The 16835-nt window shown below is 38.7% G+C and overlaps 1 protein-coding gene across 6 annotated transcripts in view; it reads left to right on the top strand.

Moving 5' to 3' along the window:
- Nucleotides 1-16835, top strand: part of RASGRP3 (RAS guanyl releasing protein 3) — a 105262-nt gene that overhangs the window by 37120 nt on the left and 51307 nt on the right. Inside the window, exon 2 of one of the 6 annotated variants that reach the window (XM_041755716.1) lies at nt 1485-1585. The exons of the other annotated variants lie outside the window; for them this stretch is intronic. The gene's annotated coding sequence lies outside the window, so the exon portion shown is untranslated. The remainder of the gene's footprint in view (nt 1-1484; nt 1586-16835) is intronic. 6 annotated transcript variants of the gene reach the window in all.

Genomic DNA, 16835 nt, shown 5'->3' with positions numbered 1-16835 from the left:
ACATAATATTGGCATTGAAAGAGGCAATCGTACTCCCTTAATACATTTTTTCCTTGGGGCCGTGATTACAAATAGATAAAAGGGTGAAGCAGACCTTGAAGCAGGACCAGTGGAACATATCTCATGCTATTTTAATTCTGTTTTAGAATACCTTCTTTACCATCTCTTGGAAGCTGCAGGAACTTTGGTTGACTTAAGCCAGTGATGGTGGTTTTATTGGGTAAGAATTGAGGATTTATCTTTTTAGCTAAAAGGATGACTGAGAAATGTGTATACATAAAACTCTGTAACTATTCGGAATATTCTCTCATATCAAGCTTGTGGAAGAGAGGCTGATATGCTTGAAAAATTGTTTTGAGTTTTAATCTTCAGATATGGAAACTTTACTCAACCAAAGTTATCAAAACTTCAATAAGTACAGTCTAGCTTATGGGACTTCTTATGTGGAAGCCAGAATTTATGTTTAGATAATAAAAGAAAAGGAAAAAAATGTCTGGGACACCTGAATGACTCAGCGGTTGAGCATCTGCCTTTAGCTCAGGCCATGATCCTGGAGACCCAGGATCAAGTCCCACATCAGGCTCCCTGCATGGAGCCTGCTTCTCCCTCTGCCTGTGTCTTTGCCTCTCTCTCTGTGTGTCTCTCATGAATAAATAAATAAAATCTTAAAAAAAAGGAAAAAGCCCAAAATATATTTTCATACAATTCATTTTGCAAGTATTTTTAAACATGCTTTGTGTTGCATATTACACTAACATGAATCATGGCACAGACTTTAACCTATAGGATATTACCACTTATTTAAGCATATCAATATTTTTAAAAATTATTATAATCACGACATACAAATATTTTGCCTATAAAAGAGGTTTGTATGGAGTTTTATGGTAGTTGGGGAAAAGGAGATAACTATCTGAGTGAGTCAAGGAAGGTTCCTTAGAGTTGGTGACATTTGAACTAGGTATAAAAGGTGACAAGGAACTAGTCCTTGTTCAAGAAGAAAAAACTATATTTTGAAGGTCTTCTTTCCATGAGGAGCATGTAATCTGGTAGAGATGAATCAGAGGGTATGCATTAGAGGAAGAATTGGATAAAAGGCTAAAGATCATTTGTTCTGATGGCTAAGGGTAGTGTTTGCCCTTCTGAAGCATTTAGACATTTTTGAGGACCATTTAAAGTGTTTAAAAAGTCTTTTTATTTTAGAAAATATCCAACATATACAAAAGTAGACAGAATAATTTAGTGAGCCCCTATGTATTCATTACCTGACTTTAACAATTTTCAGTGGCCAATCTTGTGTTTCCTTTCTATCCCCACAAATGTTCTCTTGTCCCAATATTAGTTTTGACACAAATGTCAGGCATTTAATCATTCCACCTGTAAATATTTTGGTATGTATTTCTAAAAGATGTATTCTCTTTTGAAAAATCTATAATATCATTAACATATCTAAAATAATTAATAATTCATAACTATTGTTATAGGTTTTCAAATAAGTGATATGAATATATTTGTAATCTGGAAAGAAAACCCTGGAGGCAATGATGGGAATATAACAACACCAAACTGATAGAAGACTCCAGAGGTGGGTTTGAATCAAGCCAGTAGTGATGGAGAAAATGGAAGAATTTTTAGAGTACTTAAAAAGTAAATTGGCAATTCTTGAGAGCAATTCGATATGGGGGTAAAGGAGATAAGAGAGTTAAGGTAAAGGAGATTAAGAGTTAAAATTTAGAGGTTTTTAACATGAGAGGCATTTGGAAACAAATCCAAAATATATCTTCCTATTACCCTCAAAGCTTTCAGACTTGGAACATTTGAAGTAATTTTGATTGTTCCATCTTAAGAGTGTCATTAACAAAAATTAGAAAACATCCAAAGTAACATCTAAAATTTTCAAGGGGTTAGAGGAGCCACTTGGACAGACTGATGACTGAGACTTCTTTAGTTTACATCTGATAATAGCTATAAAATCATAAAGGCTAAGGAACATGACTTATTCATCAAAGGCCGCAAAACACTAAAGGTTTGAATGATGTGAATTTAAAATAATGAATGGAATTTTTCACACTTTATGATGAAAATGTTTAAACAAAAAAACTTGAATTGTATATTGAATATCCTTACACCACCAATTCAATTTTATCATTAACAGTTTACCATGTTTGCATTTTCACATCTATTTGCTTATCCATTCTTCTGTCCATACACTGGCTCATCCTTTTTTTTTTTCCAAAATAAGTTGCAGACAGCATTACACTTCATTTCTAAAGACTTCATCATACATATTAGTAACTGGGGTTCAATATTTGTTTATGCAAATTTTGTATTTTACAAGAGAGAGATTAAACTTACATATTTATTTTGCCATAAGGAAAGGCTGTGATTCAAGAAGGATTAACACAATTCATGGCTGATTCCTGCTAGGTTATTTATGAAAATGAGAAACTGTTTGAGAACTTCCTGATCCTCAAAAGTTATCATATGGAGCAACCATAACCCTACTGCAAAACAGCCTCTGAGGCAATGTCAAGTATTGACTTGGCAAAACTAATGCTTCTTAGTAAATGTTAATTGAATTTGAATGTGAAGAAACTGGCACCCAGAAAGCATAAGCTCTCTGCCAGTAAGTGATTGAGCAGGTATGAGAACAAATCACCTCCAGTAGTTTCACACTGAGCTTCAGTCCCCTCCTGTAACTACTCTGTAGAATAGTGTGACAGAGTGGATGGTTTATAAGTAAAAACTGTAGTACAGGCAATGTATTCTATACAAAGTCATCCTGGGGTTAGTCAAGAGGAGCCAGTATGTGGGCAAGAGGAAAGAAGGTAAACTATTTTCACAAAAGAGAACTCTTTATCCACAAATGGAGAAAAAAAATGTCTGTGTTTATACATCCTCACATTCTCCAGAAAGATTAAATGCAGCTTGTGAGGGATCCCTGGATGGCTCAGCGGGTTAGAGCCTGCCTTTGACCCAGGGCGTGATCCTGGAGTCCCAGAATTGAGTCCCACATCGGGCTCCCTGCATGGAGCCTGCGTCTCCTTGCGCCCGCGCGCTCTCTCTCTCTCTGTCTTGCATGAATAAATAAAGTCTTTAAAATAAAATAAGTCTTAATAAAAATATTTTAAAAATAATAAATAAATGCAGCTTGTGATAAACAGAAAAAATAAACTAAAATAGAAAATGATTAGCACAGGAATAAAACAAAGGCCAAAGTATGTCAGTTAGGGGAGTGATGAACAAGCTTAGACTTAGAAAGCTTTGAACTGAAATGTTGTAAGTGAAATAAAATTCTAACATGTTAAAACCCACCAACTGGCTCAAGAATTAAAAAATCAAGTTGAGAGGATGTCTAGACGATGCATTTGTTCAAATGCTTATTGCTGATGAAGATATCTAGGATTCATTTGAAAAATTCAGTCAGATAGCCAGGCATTTGCTTACACAAAAAAGCAGACATTCTAATACTAGAAAGAAATTTAGGTGTTTGATTGACTTTTTCAGTTTCCATTTTGATGTTAGGACATCAGTCTATTTCAATGGTTTTCACCCAGGGGCAATTTTACCCTCTGGGGACATTTGGCAATGTCTGGTGACAGTTTTGGCTGTTTCTTCTGGGGTTGGAGATGGCGAACTACCGGCACCTAGTGGATAGAGGCCAAGGATGCTGCTAAACATCCTGCAGTACATGGGATGGACCCCCACAAGGAAAAATTATCCAGCTCAAGTATCTATACTACTGAGGTTGAGAAATCCTGATCAATATGTGTCAGTCACAAATCTTACACTAGTGTGCCTTGGAAACACTAGCTGATTTACATGTGCATTTCGCCTCATGGCTGCTACTGAAGAGCCAATACCCTTACTGAAACACTACTGTATGGGCATCAGGCCAAAACGAGATGTAAAGTGACAAGTCTTTCAGAATAAGGTCCACAGAAAGCAGAGCTGAGTGGTTTACAGCACAAGTCGACTGCATTATTTGGTATCTGAGAGCACCAAATGTTGGCAGAGGCAAGAATACAGATATTTAATTACTAGGAACATATTTAAGGGAATTCATGCCATACCGAGCAAGGGAAGGGATCATTAGATCCTAAGTCCTAGGACAGTTCATTCTAGAACTTCTTCCTTTAGGACGTGCTCATTAATTTGCTTGCTTCTTTCCTCTTCAAAATCTCAGGAAGAAGAACTGAGAGTATTGGAAGCAAGTGGATTAGATAAACCCCTGCTGCCAACCTGATGATTGTATCTCTGACTTCTGTTCTCCTTAATCTTCCCCTTGCTAATTATACATGCTCTGTGTTTGCAACCATGTTCTCCTTTCTTCATTCATGCTACAAGAGGTGCTCATCCCCTCTATTACCCCTTCCTCCTCCTTCTTTAACTTCTTCCTCCCTACAAGATCATCCCCATCAGAATAAAGGGATGTTTCAGCATCTCTCATCTTATAAAAATATCCCCTGATCCCCACATCCTCTGCCAATTTCTCTTCAGTTCTAGACAAAGTCATTAAACTTGCTGTCTCTGTTTCTTTATCTCCCATTTATTCTTTAGTTCACACCAACTTGGCTTCAGCCCACAGCTCCACTAAAGCTGCTCTTATAAGGTTGCCATTGACTTCCTTGTAGAAAAAATTTAAAAAGCAGATAGTTTCCAGTCCTTCTCTTGTTTGGCCTCTCAGTAGCATTCAACACACAGTTTCAGCTTCCATGAGCATGTTCTTGTCTTGGCCTTATGCTTGACATTTTTCTTCTGCCTCTCTGACAACTCCTCACAATACTCTGCTGCTTTGCCTCCTTTCTCTGCCCTCTAGATGTTGGAATGCCCAAGGCATAAGAGTGGGCTCTCTTGTCCTTTCTCTTTAGGCTTTCTTTCCAAGTGATCTGTATCATTTTTGTAGCTTTAGCTGCTATTAAATTCTATCTCAGATATTTCCACGTTTGGATAAATAACTGCCTCTTGAGACCTGTACCAGAAATTTGCAGGCAACTCAAACTTAGCACATCTTAAGTACAGCTCTAGATTTCTCCCAGTGTACCTCTCCTTCTGTCCTGTCAGCTTTCTCCAACTTAGTAAATGGAATTGTAATCCTGACAGTTTTTCAGACCTTTCATTCTCTCACATCTTTCACTAAATTAATCTCCAAGTTTTAACACTTCAAAGAGTTCTTTCTTTGCTACTCACCTAAAATAATCTCTCTTGTCATTCTCTATCTTAACATCCTGTGAAGGTTTTCATTCATTGCTCTTATAACAACTTGTAATTGTATATTAGCTTGTCTACTTGTCTGATGTTGGTTTTCCTCACTAATTGTACAGTCCAAGGCAGGGATCTGGCCTTTTTTGTTCACTGCTGGGTACCCAGGCCTTGGCATACTGTCTGGAAGGTAGAGGTATTGTGTTCAGTCAGTAGTTGTTTAGCCAATAAAGGACTATTTGGATTGTAAGCCTTAAAGAGATAGTTTTTTTTTTCTCCTGATGAGATAAGAATCAGATCATTTTGCTGTTTGAATCATACTCTTAAGTAGATTAAAAGATAGTAGTTAAACATCATTCAGAAAAGAGAAAAGGGGTGCCTGGGTGGCTTTTTTGGTTAAGCATCTGACTCTTGATTTCAGCTCAGGTCATGATCTCAGAATTGTGAGACTGAGCCCCACATTGGGCTCTATGGTGGGTGTAGAGTCTGCTTAAGATCCTTTTTCTCCCTCTCTCTCTGCTCTTCTCCCCCCCAAAAAAAGAAAAAAAGTTAATCTTTAATAAATGCTTGTTGGTTGATGAATTGATTGAGTAGCTAAATGAAAATTCTCTTAATTTTTTTATATTCCTGTTTATTTATAGCATAAAAATAATACTATTAACTCTCTTTTTCAGAATTGTTTTGTAGAGTGAAGTTAGATCATGGCCCTATAATGTCTTTTGAAGAAAGACATTAGATAGGCACAAAGCTCCATTTGAGATCATTCAGAGATTACATGTATTATCAATTTCCTTAGTCTGAGAACTGCACTGCACTAATGTCTGAACTCTTGTGGTTTATGGGTCAACAAAATGTCACTGGGCTTGTTATAAGCCCTATTTGAAATGACACCATTTGACAGTGTTTTTTATGAAGTGGCTGGACTTCTATCATTGTCTATGTGCCCTTAGAGCCCTCCTCTTGGCTGTTCTGCCCTGTGGGAACTGACATAGAAGCCCGTGTACCACACAACACAGTGTCCACCCTGCCTCACCTGAGGGTGTCTGGCCAAGGTGCTGAACAAAGTGGTGAAGAAAGCAACTTCACTAGGAGGAGGAGGAGGAGTCTCTCTAGACCTTGACAGCATCATAGGTATCTCTGAAGAGAGAGAGAGAGAGAGAAATCTTACATTGTACTTAAGTTGTTCTTAAATGGGATATTCAATCTAAGGTTGTACATGGACTCTTGAGGGGATAAACATTTCAGTATCTCAGATTTTTGTAACTCTAAACAGCTGTTGGTAGGAATCAGGGAATGATGTGTTTTTTCTGTCCTTTGCATTGGGCAAGTCCATCTATTCTAAGACATTAAAAAATGACATCAGATGGTAGAACCTCAAGGAATATTGACTTTCTTTTGTCTTCTTCTGAAATCCTCTGAGGCAATAAGTCTTTGTGGGTTTAAATAGTGGTTTCTAAACTTTTATTGATCACAGACCCCTTTGAGACCATGAGTAAGGCTATGGGCCCTCTCCCCAGAAAGAAGATTGTGGGCACAAACACAATTCCACATATGGTGTTGAGGGCTGGGGATCTTACAAATCTGATTCTCTGTTAAGAGTCATGCTGTGGGGCTAAATTGTGTTCCTCCTCAAATTCATAAGTCATAGCTCTAACTCTCAATGTAACTGAATTTAGAAGTAGGGTCTATACAGAAGTAATTAAGATTATATGAGGTCATAAAGGTAAGACTCTAATCCAATAGGGCTGGAACCCATTTAAGAAGAGGAAAAGACAAAAGAGTACTTGTTCACTCTTTATCTCTCCACCATGTGAGGACACAGCAAGAAGAGTGCAAGTCAGGAAGAGTCTTACCAGGAACAAAAATTGGCCGGCACCTCGATCTTGAGCTTCCTAGCTTCTACAACTCTAAAAAATTTCTGTTGTTTATGCTACCCAGTCAGTGATATCTTATTATAGCAGCCAGAGCAGACTAGAAACTGCTGTGCCCCCTAAAGTAGTTGTGCTTTGAAGTAGTGGGTATGGGAAAGGGGCACTCCCAACTGAACAACTTTCCTACATGTGGAAGAACCACCTTGGGGAAGAGAGTATATGGAAGCCTGGGAGAACAGGGACAGGCCCAGCTGGCAACACCATGCCTGGCTCTCTCTTTCTGCCCCAGGCTTCATGAGTCTACACTGACAGATCAAAGTATGAAGGTCATGCAGTAGGATGATGTGTTCTCAAGCTGGATGTGGACCTCTTTTGTAGACCCCCTTCATTTCACTGGCAAGGTTGTCCCTCTGAACCCAGGGCCTCCTTGAATTTCTTCCAAAAATTTAGTAAGAGGCAGGTATCTTCCAGAACACAATAATCTCATTTTGCAAAGTAGAGAGGTCTCTCTCCAAATAAGATTAGAGCTACCCACTCGAGAGACAAATAGCTGAGAACGTGGGAAGTGTTTTGCTCCTTAAAAATCCAGCTTTATCCCTCTTGAAAAGGCTGCCACGACTGGCGTGGGTAGAAGTTGAAGGTGAGGACAATAGGAACTGTAATTTATAGATCATTTTGGTCTCACACCTGGGAGAGCAAAGGCAGATTCTCAAAGCCTAGTGACGCCATAGGAGTGAGTTTACACTGGGGGAAGGGAGCATGTGCAAGTCTTTCTGGAAGACTTAAAATGAGAAGCCAAAGTTTGAGTGGCCAAAGTTAACCAACAAAATATGTGTGGTTCATGTGACAGAAGTAAATGATAAGACAGGGTTTAGTGTAAGCGTCAGAGCCAGTGAGCCAGTCGTTGGTGCCAGGACCATTTTAAGTTCCAAGGTTCTACCTTCTCAAGCTCACCGTTCCCAACAAACACATCCTTGCCCAGCTCAAAATTACCCAGAACTGCTTCAGATTCCCAGTACCCACCAACCAGGGATTTAACCCTCTTACTCAAACCTCCATTACCATTTTAGACCCCTGAATACAAAAAATATTTTGACAAAGGGAGATGATAGGATAGGAATCATATTTGCAAAGTCAAAGAGCCAAACTTCCTTAAAATCAGACTGATGAGCAGAAATTCTGTGACAGATAGCATATAGGAGCTCTATTTCTCCAAGTCTAAGTTCAAAATCAGCTTTCTGATACATGCACTTTTTATGTCCAGAGACCTCACTGTGAGGCTGGATTCTCTGGACACTCACTGTGAGGGTGTATTTCCCTTTCTTGCCTAAATTCACTGTTTAAACTTGGACAAATTGTTATCCTTTTGGTTCTGGGGCTCATCCTTTATAAAGTGAGGTAGTTTACCTGGCCAAAAAAGGGTCCCCTTGAAAAGTACAAATGTTCTCTGTGTCTCCTGTACCACAATCTCTTTCTCTATTGAACTACAGAGTTTCTCTGAGTAGATAAAACAAAGTATTGTCAGAAGACTTGAATGAGCAATCTGATGAAATCAGGTGTTTGGAGACCAGTCCTTGCAGCTGCACTGTCCAGTAAATAACCCTTCTCTGGTTTCTGGTTTCTCCTTTTAGAGCAATAAACAACAACAAAGGAAGAATACCAGCTCAACTTGTATAGTCACTAGTTACCTGAGTGACTCATGATCTAAGTGCTGGGAATTATCCACAGGAAGCTAGCCTGAAAAGCTCACAGTGATGAGTCCCTGTGTGTTACTCAAATCTGACCTGGAGGAGTAAGCTGTTACTAGCTGTAGTAAACAGATCCAAAGTAATGTAGAGAGGAAATGGAAGAGAATGAAACTAGATACTCACTATAATGTGAGGAATCTGAAGATGTATTTGCCTCTAAGCAAGAATTGTACATGTTTTTTATATAAATATCCCAGTATACATTCTATTTTCCCTTAATATTTCCAGAATCTACAAAGTAAAGTGTTGAGAGGGAGTTCGCACCAAGTCACATGCTCCTTGGGAACCATTAGTGGACATCTATTTTGTTATGAGAACTTTTCTGCAAAAGGAAAGCACAGAAATCTGAGGAAATTGCAAAACTTGGAGATAATGTAGACATTTTAAACATGTTATAAATGGAAATAAATAATAATTTATTATCCAAAGCAAGCTTGACAAATGCTATAGAAATCCTCAAACATTCTTTCTTGGGCATGAGGTATAGTTTGTCTTGCAATTTGAACCTACTTTGTGAATGAAAATATGCCAGAAGGCATAGGAGCTGTGATTCTTCTTTGCTTAATCCACAAATAGTAACATTTGAAGATCTGCCCCGTGAAGAGTCCTCTTTAGCTTTCACTTAGCATCTGTGATGTCAATAGACAGTGTGATGTGTCTGAGGTAGGGGCTCACAAATGCAAATGTCTCCAGGACGAGGAATATAATGAGTGAGGTAGATTCAGGATAAGAAAAATTCTCTTTTGGGGACAAGTGATATTTCACTGTCCTTCTAAATCTACTAAAAAGAAAAGGCATATAGTAGGATGATAAATGGCAATGACCCTTGACCTCAGCTGGAGAAACAATAGAGAGCAGCGGGAACTTTGAGGAACTAGAAGGCAGTTGCAACTCAGCTTCAGCTGGATGTTGCTTCACGAGGCAGATTGATTTTACCATAAGAATCTGGAAAACTGGATTTGTGAAAAAGTGAAAGTCTGGATTTGTACATGTTGCAAATGATGCAGAATTTTTGAAACTTTGTGAGAGCCAATCCTGTGTGAGCCTAACAACAACAACAACAACAACAACAACAAATAATATGTTTGTGAGCCAGATCTCTAAGAGGTCACCATTTTTATAATCTGTGAACACTGAGTGAGGAAGACCTTAATTTGCACAATGTTCAATTTGGAGAAAAGAACCTAAGACTTGTGGTTCAGTATTTGTAGGTCTTTAGGCATTCTCAGATAAAGAGAAAAATGTCAAAAGAGCATTTGAGGGGCAGCCCGGGTGGCTCAGCGGTTTAGCACTGCCTTTAGCCCAGGGCCTTATCCTGGAGACCCAGGATCGAGTCCCACGTCAGGCTCCCTGCATGGAGCCTGCTTCTCCCTCTGCTTGTTTTTCTGCCCCTCTCTCTGCATCTCTCTGTGTCTCATGGATAAATAAATAAAATCTTAAAAAAAAAAAAAGAGCATTTGAGAACAATATAATTTTTAAGTGAATTTAAAAGTCACTGTACTTTTATATTTAGTTGTTATAGCATCAGAGTCAGTTTCTTAGATTTTATGGAAAGTATGAATTTTGTATTAAGACCCACAAGATCACCTATGCAAGATGTTGCTGATGTCAAGCATATGACATCTATTCAGTCATCTTGCTGTTAACACAGTTCTCAATAAAAAACTCACTGGGATGATTCACTCCATTTTACAACAAAAATGTGGAGATTTGGAGATATCTAAATGACATGATCAATTTTCTAGTTTTAAGAAAATAGTTTTGGCACCTTGTAGACAGTGCATTATTGAAGTCAAGACTCCCTTATCCAAAACAAAATTAAATTTTTTGGGGGGAAAAAACTAGTATGCCTAAGAACCAAAAACACTTTTATAAAACTTGGGCTCTATTCACATTGATTTAGATACCTGAAGGAAACACATTTTGGGTCTTGAGTGTTCCTTCATTTTCATTATAAACACCTATTGAGATAGTCTAGTATTTTTCCCTCCAGTCTTTGATGGTTTTATGATAGCTCTTTTCCCCTTTATCTCTCAAACCAAGTATTACTGCATAGTAATAAATTAATGAGAGGTTTAAAAATTTTCATTTGTATTTTTCTGTTTTAAGAATGCAATGAATAGGGACACCTGGGTGGCTCAGCAGTTGAGTATTTGCCTTCGGCTCAGGGTGTGATCCTGGAGTCCCAGGATTGAGTCCCACATCGGGCCCTCTGCTTATGTCTCTGCCGATCTCTCTCTCTCTCTCTCTCTCTTTCTCTCTCTTTCTCTCTGTTTCCCATGAATAAATCTTTTTTTTTTTCTTAAAGAATGCAACAAATAATTGGCACTGTTTTTAGTAGGGAGGAAGTATCTTTTTACCTCAATGCTTGGTAAATCCTTTAGTGCTAATATAGCTAAATAAATAAATACATGCCCTGGCTCCTGGACTAGAAATTAAAGGTATTGAAAAAAGTCACTAAAAATGAGATATTGTGGTGAGATAAAGATTGGTGAGGGTTTAAAACTGTGTGAACATGGGAACTTGTGAAATCCCCACAAATTACCACAGAAGCTGATGAGGTTCTCATTCTAATTTTAGTGCCCAGCTCGGTTTCGCTTACTATTTCAATTCTTCAACATCCTTATTGTGACTAGTGGATCCATCAGCAGAACTTTAGGTGGAAATGTTTTTGTGTGATTTCTACTTTAAAGAATTGCTTTTAATGGATATTAATAATCTGATATGCATTTATTCCCATGCTGGAGAAGAATGATTGGAATGTCAAGACTTGAATCCTATTCAAGACTCTTTGATACACATGAAATATTACTGGGATTTCTATATGACTCTACTAAAATCTCCTGCTCTTTAACGTCTTTGGGGCCATGTATGTGTCTTTGTATCCCCTTAAGTATTTATACGTTTGATAGATATTTCTTTAAAAATAAGTTAATATTTACAAATATTAACCTAAGTATAAATAAGTAAATATGAATAGGTTGGGCTGTATGTCTAGAGGCAGTTACTTTGTCCTCCCAAAATAGTGAACACTACATAGTAAGAAGCTGATCATGGCATCTTTATTTAGGGAAATATAGGCATGAGGCACAGTTAGTAGAAATGGGATTAAGGGGCACCTGGGTAGCTCATTGGCTGAGTGTCTGCCTTTGGCTCAGGTCGTGATCCCGTGGTCTTGGGATCCAGTCTCACATTGGGCTCCCCAGAGGGAGCCTGCTTCTCCTTCTGCCTATGTCTCTGCCTCTCTCTCTCTCTCTCTCTCTCTCTCCTTGTCCCTCGTGAATAAACAAATAAATAATACTAAAAAAAAATGGGATTTAAACTAGTTCTCCCTTCATAACTCAAATTTCTGGCCTATGCTGCCTTTCCCCCTGGTTTCTTTGTTTCTGTCTCTTCTTTCTTTTACAAAATGAGTATATGTAGATAAAATATATGGGGCTTATAACTTTGAGAGAAATGTTATAAATAGGAATCATTTTATTCCAAAAGGTAGAGGGCACTTTTTACTCATTTATTAGGAAGAAAAGAATAGTAGCTAACACTTACTAAGAATATACTATGTTCCAGTTAATAAGCACTTATCGTATATTAACTCATTTAATTCTCGTAACAACCCTACAACATAGATCCTTTTACTATCCGACTATACAGGTAAAGGTACAGAGACATAGAAAGATTACATAACTTGCCCAAGGCCACATACTAGAAAGCATAAGAGTCAAATTTGGTCTGGCTCTAGAGTCCAGACTCTTATCCATCAGTTAAGCTGTACTCAGAACTCATTACATGACTAAATGTGTGAAGCCTGCCCAAACCCATAGGAAAGGGCTGCTGCATTTGGATTATATTGCCTGGGCCTTCACAGTGGCTTTTGGTTCCAATGCCTAGAGTGGTAGTTCCTTTCCCCCTACTCGATGTTTGTTGACTGAAAGAATGAACACATAGATACTTTAATTGCAGTTGTAAGAGCTCCCCACTCTGTTACCATTCCTGCTTCTCCACAGCTCTCTGCCTTTTTCAGTGTCATTTTCTTTGCATGTGGTTTCTTCTTTTCTCCACTCAGAGCAACCCCACTCATGCTTTAAAGCCCAGTTCAACTCTATGAGTCAGAAATTTTTACTTCTCTCGTGACTCTTTCCTAATGCCTTGTATCATCATTTCTGTTTATTTTGTGCCCCTCTCTTTAGATTCTAAGGCCTCTGAGATCACAATCTGTGCCTGATATAATCTTGTACCTCTGCCATGGTGTTAATCACAGTGCCTGGCACAGAAATAAGTGTTTATTAAATAAATGATAAAATGACTGGAAGAAATATTCAGTGTAATTTTATTCTCTGTAACATAAATCTGTAATAAAAATCTGGAAGCATGTCTTGAAATTCCATCAGGGGCATGCTAATATAAGATGAGTAAATTCATTCAATAAAAGGAAAAAATTCAAGACAAAAATAAGATGAAAGGAAAAAAGTAGAAAAGAAACAAATTTGAAGTCTGCAGATGATGTTGGAAGAATAAGATGGCAGAGCAAGATAGCCATATACAGATATCAGACACACTTCTGGGTTGAGAGCTTGAAAGACAAAAGACACAGTCTGATTCTTTTTTTTTTTTTTAAGATTTTATTTACTTATTCATGAGAGAGAGAGAGGCGCAGGCAGAGACACAGGCAGAGGGAGAAGCAGTCTCCACGCAGGGAGCCCGATGTGGGACTCGATCCCGGGTCTCCAGGATCACATCCTGGGCTGACGGCAGCGCTAAGCCACTGAGCCACCCGGGCTGCCCCCCAGTCTGATTCTTAAGAAACTGCTGGGGAGACAGAGCCATCGGCAACATAAATCATACAAAGCCTAACACAAGTCAGGACATTGAGTGCCAAGTCTGCCTGGAGGAGCTGTGGGGGGCGGGGGGGGGGGAGAATTCAAGTAAGCATTTAAGAAGTAAGCATGTGATTGCCAAACAGACATATTGAGGGGAAAGGAAACATTCTAAAAAAGAAACAGTATGCACAAAGCATGATGTCCTGGTCAGTTGGGGCTGCTGCAACAAAAATACCATAGACTGGGTGACTTAAGCAACAAACCACTTCATGACCTCATTATCTCCCAAAGGCTCCATCTCATAATACTTAGGAGTGGCAGTGGAGAGAAAGAGGGGTGGACACATGGGAGAAGTATTTGGAAGGTAGATGCTCAGACTTGGGCATAGACGGATGGTTAAAGAAAATGCTGGGAGGTCTAGGATGAGTCCCAAATTTCTGGCATGGAATACTGGGAGGCAGACTGAGCCATGCATCAAGGAAGGCTATATAGGTACAGCAGCTTAGGAGGGTGAAGGGCACATTTTTTAAATAAACAATTGTAGTGGAAATATAATTTGTATGCTATTAGAATCTGTCCTTTTCGAGTGTACAGCTTTGCGATTTTTTAGTCGTTTCACTCTGTTGTTCACCAGCTGCCACTATAAATCTTCAGAACATTTTCATCACTCCCAAAAGAAACCCTGAACTTGTAGTCACTCCTTATGCCTCCCTTCCCTCAGCCCCGAGAAGCCACTGATTTACTTTCTGTCTCTATGAGTAGAGTCATGAGTAGAGTCTTTGGCTATTCTGAGAATTTCATTTAAATGGAATTATACAATATGTGGCCTTTTTGTTTTTTGGTCTGGCCTTTTTCACTTAGCATTATGTTTTCAAGGTGTACCCATCCTGCAGCATGTACCAGTACTGTATTCTTTTTTATGGCTGAATCAAATTCCATTATACACATATACCATTTTGTCCATCTACTTTTCAGTTCATTGACATTTGGGTTGTTTCAACTTTGGGGCTGTATGAATAGTACTACTGAACTTATGTGGACGTAAGTTTTCAATTCTTTCAGGTATCTATCTACCTAGGAGTGAATTTGCTGAAGTGTTATGGTAACTCTACGTTTAAGTTTTTGAGAAACTTCCAAATTGTTTTCCCAAGTGGCTGCACCATTTCATATCTCTAGTAGCAATGTATGATGGTAAGGTATGAAAGCCTACCTACAAGTGAAACTTTCTCAAAGGTACCCACTATTAAGTGACAGAGCTGAGACACTACCCCAGGTCTGCCTGTCTGCAGCCCCCACTCCTGCTCCAATAGAGTACAGCATGTAGCTGGCCTCAGTTTGATTTGGAGTCACTGACATGGAGGTGGTAGTGGAAGCTGTGGCTGTGGATGAGTTTACCACGGAGAGTCTGAGGTGACAAGAAAAGTCCAGGCACGAATACCTGTAGACCCCCAGCCATAGGAGAAGTCTGTGTGTGACCGAGGTGTGACCAGAGGCACAGGAGGAAAACCATCCGAGGGAAGAATTTCAGGGGGAGGGTGGTCAAGAGGTAACACAGGGCTGCTGAGCCTTAGCATATACATGGTGTCTCCACCAGAGTAGTTTCAGTGAAGTGTGGGGGTGGGAAGAAAGGGGAGGACTGGACAGAGTTTGATTTGGGTGGACTAATGAGAAGATGCAACCAATCCAGCAAATTCTACATGGTTGTAAAAGGATGAGAGAGATAGGGGAGGTGTCCAGGAGGGAGCTGGTGTCTTTTGTTTGTTTCTGGGTTTGGCCAGAAAAGACACCTCATGGTTACTTGAACTGCTAACAATTTTGCTCCAATCATTCTCCCTTTTTAGAATTATATCAACAAAGTCATATTTCCAGCCCTTTGTCTCCTCCAACTCTTTAGTAGTTACTTTTTAGAAGGAATCTTCCTCTCCCTCTGTTTTTCTTCTTCCTGTGTCTCTCTAGATCCTCTAATAAGAAAAAAAATACCCATATGATTCATGTTTCTAGCTGTTACACAATCTCCAAATGGTAATTTGGCATATTAACAAACTAGTACTGTCAACCTCTAAATTCTGTGAGAATTCCAAAGTTCTTTTCAGCATTGTGATGGATGCCCACTGACTTCCTCATACTCTGTCTGTAATATGCTATTAATCCATTTATAATATTGTTCTAGTGTGGAAATATCTTCTAAATTCTAAATAACCACTTTACAAAAATATAGTTGGGAACATTTCATAATTTTAGGACTTCCTTTTTTTTTCATTGTGTTTTAGGCTCTTAAAACCTTTTTTAAGTGGACTTTTTTTGCTCTAATGAGGAAGACAGAGTAATATTGTTTCTCTGTGTTAGGGATGATGAAAGCAAGCATTAGAGAAGTTAAGTGGGACCTAAGACACTTAACTTACATATTAGTCACTAATATTTTCTCTTTTGCTGACATATATTAGTCACTAATATTTTCTCTCTTGTTGGTATGTATAAGGATTTCTTTTCAGGAATAAGGCGAAATTAGTTAATGCCGTAAATGAGAAGAAAAAAGATACCACTACCTCTTGAGATGTGTTTTCCTTTTAGAGAAAGGAAAAAACATTTGCTGTAGGAAAAACACCTGAAATCAGAAAGGATGACAAAGTCATTAACTGGAGTCTTCTAATTATGGCCTTTGGGCTGTATACATTTAATTGAGAATACAGAAATAATTTTAAAAGCACTTTTTTTGGTTCCTATATTATACTTTTAATTGGTCTCAGTAAAAGATCTAGCCGGGGGGCGCCTGGGTGGCTTAGTTGAATAATAAGCCTTTGATGTCTGCTTTTGGCTCAGGTCATGATCCTGGGGTCCTGGGATTGAGTCCCACATTGAGTCCCCACTGCTTATGGTTCTCTCTCTCTCTCTCTCTCAAATAAATTAATAAAATCTTTTTAAAAAATAAAGGTCTAGCCCCAAATCCTCGATTCAGAAGTATTTGCAAACTGAGACTTTACCATCCCACCAAAGAATACTCTGAACATGCTGGTTTCTAAATAGGAGCAAAAGCTTTCATTTGGATGATAGCACAGCTTAACTTAAAAAGGAGAAATTAATATTACATCCTTGAATGGGTCTGTATATGTGTATACAAAAGTTAGCATTAGAATAGTGCAAGAAATTTAACTTTTAAAGGCATCACTGTTGGGGATCCCTGGGTGGCTCAGCGGTTT

This window comes from Vulpes lagopus, chromosome 5, assembly GCF_018345385.1.
Source record: "Vulpes lagopus strain Blue_001 chromosome 5, ASM1834538v1, whole genome shotgun sequence".
Taxonomy (NCBI): domain Eukaryota; kingdom Metazoa; phylum Chordata; class Mammalia; order Carnivora; family Canidae; genus Vulpes; species Vulpes lagopus.
The sequence above is the reverse complement of the archived record's forward strand: the minus strand, read 5'-3'. Positions and strand labels throughout refer to the sequence as shown.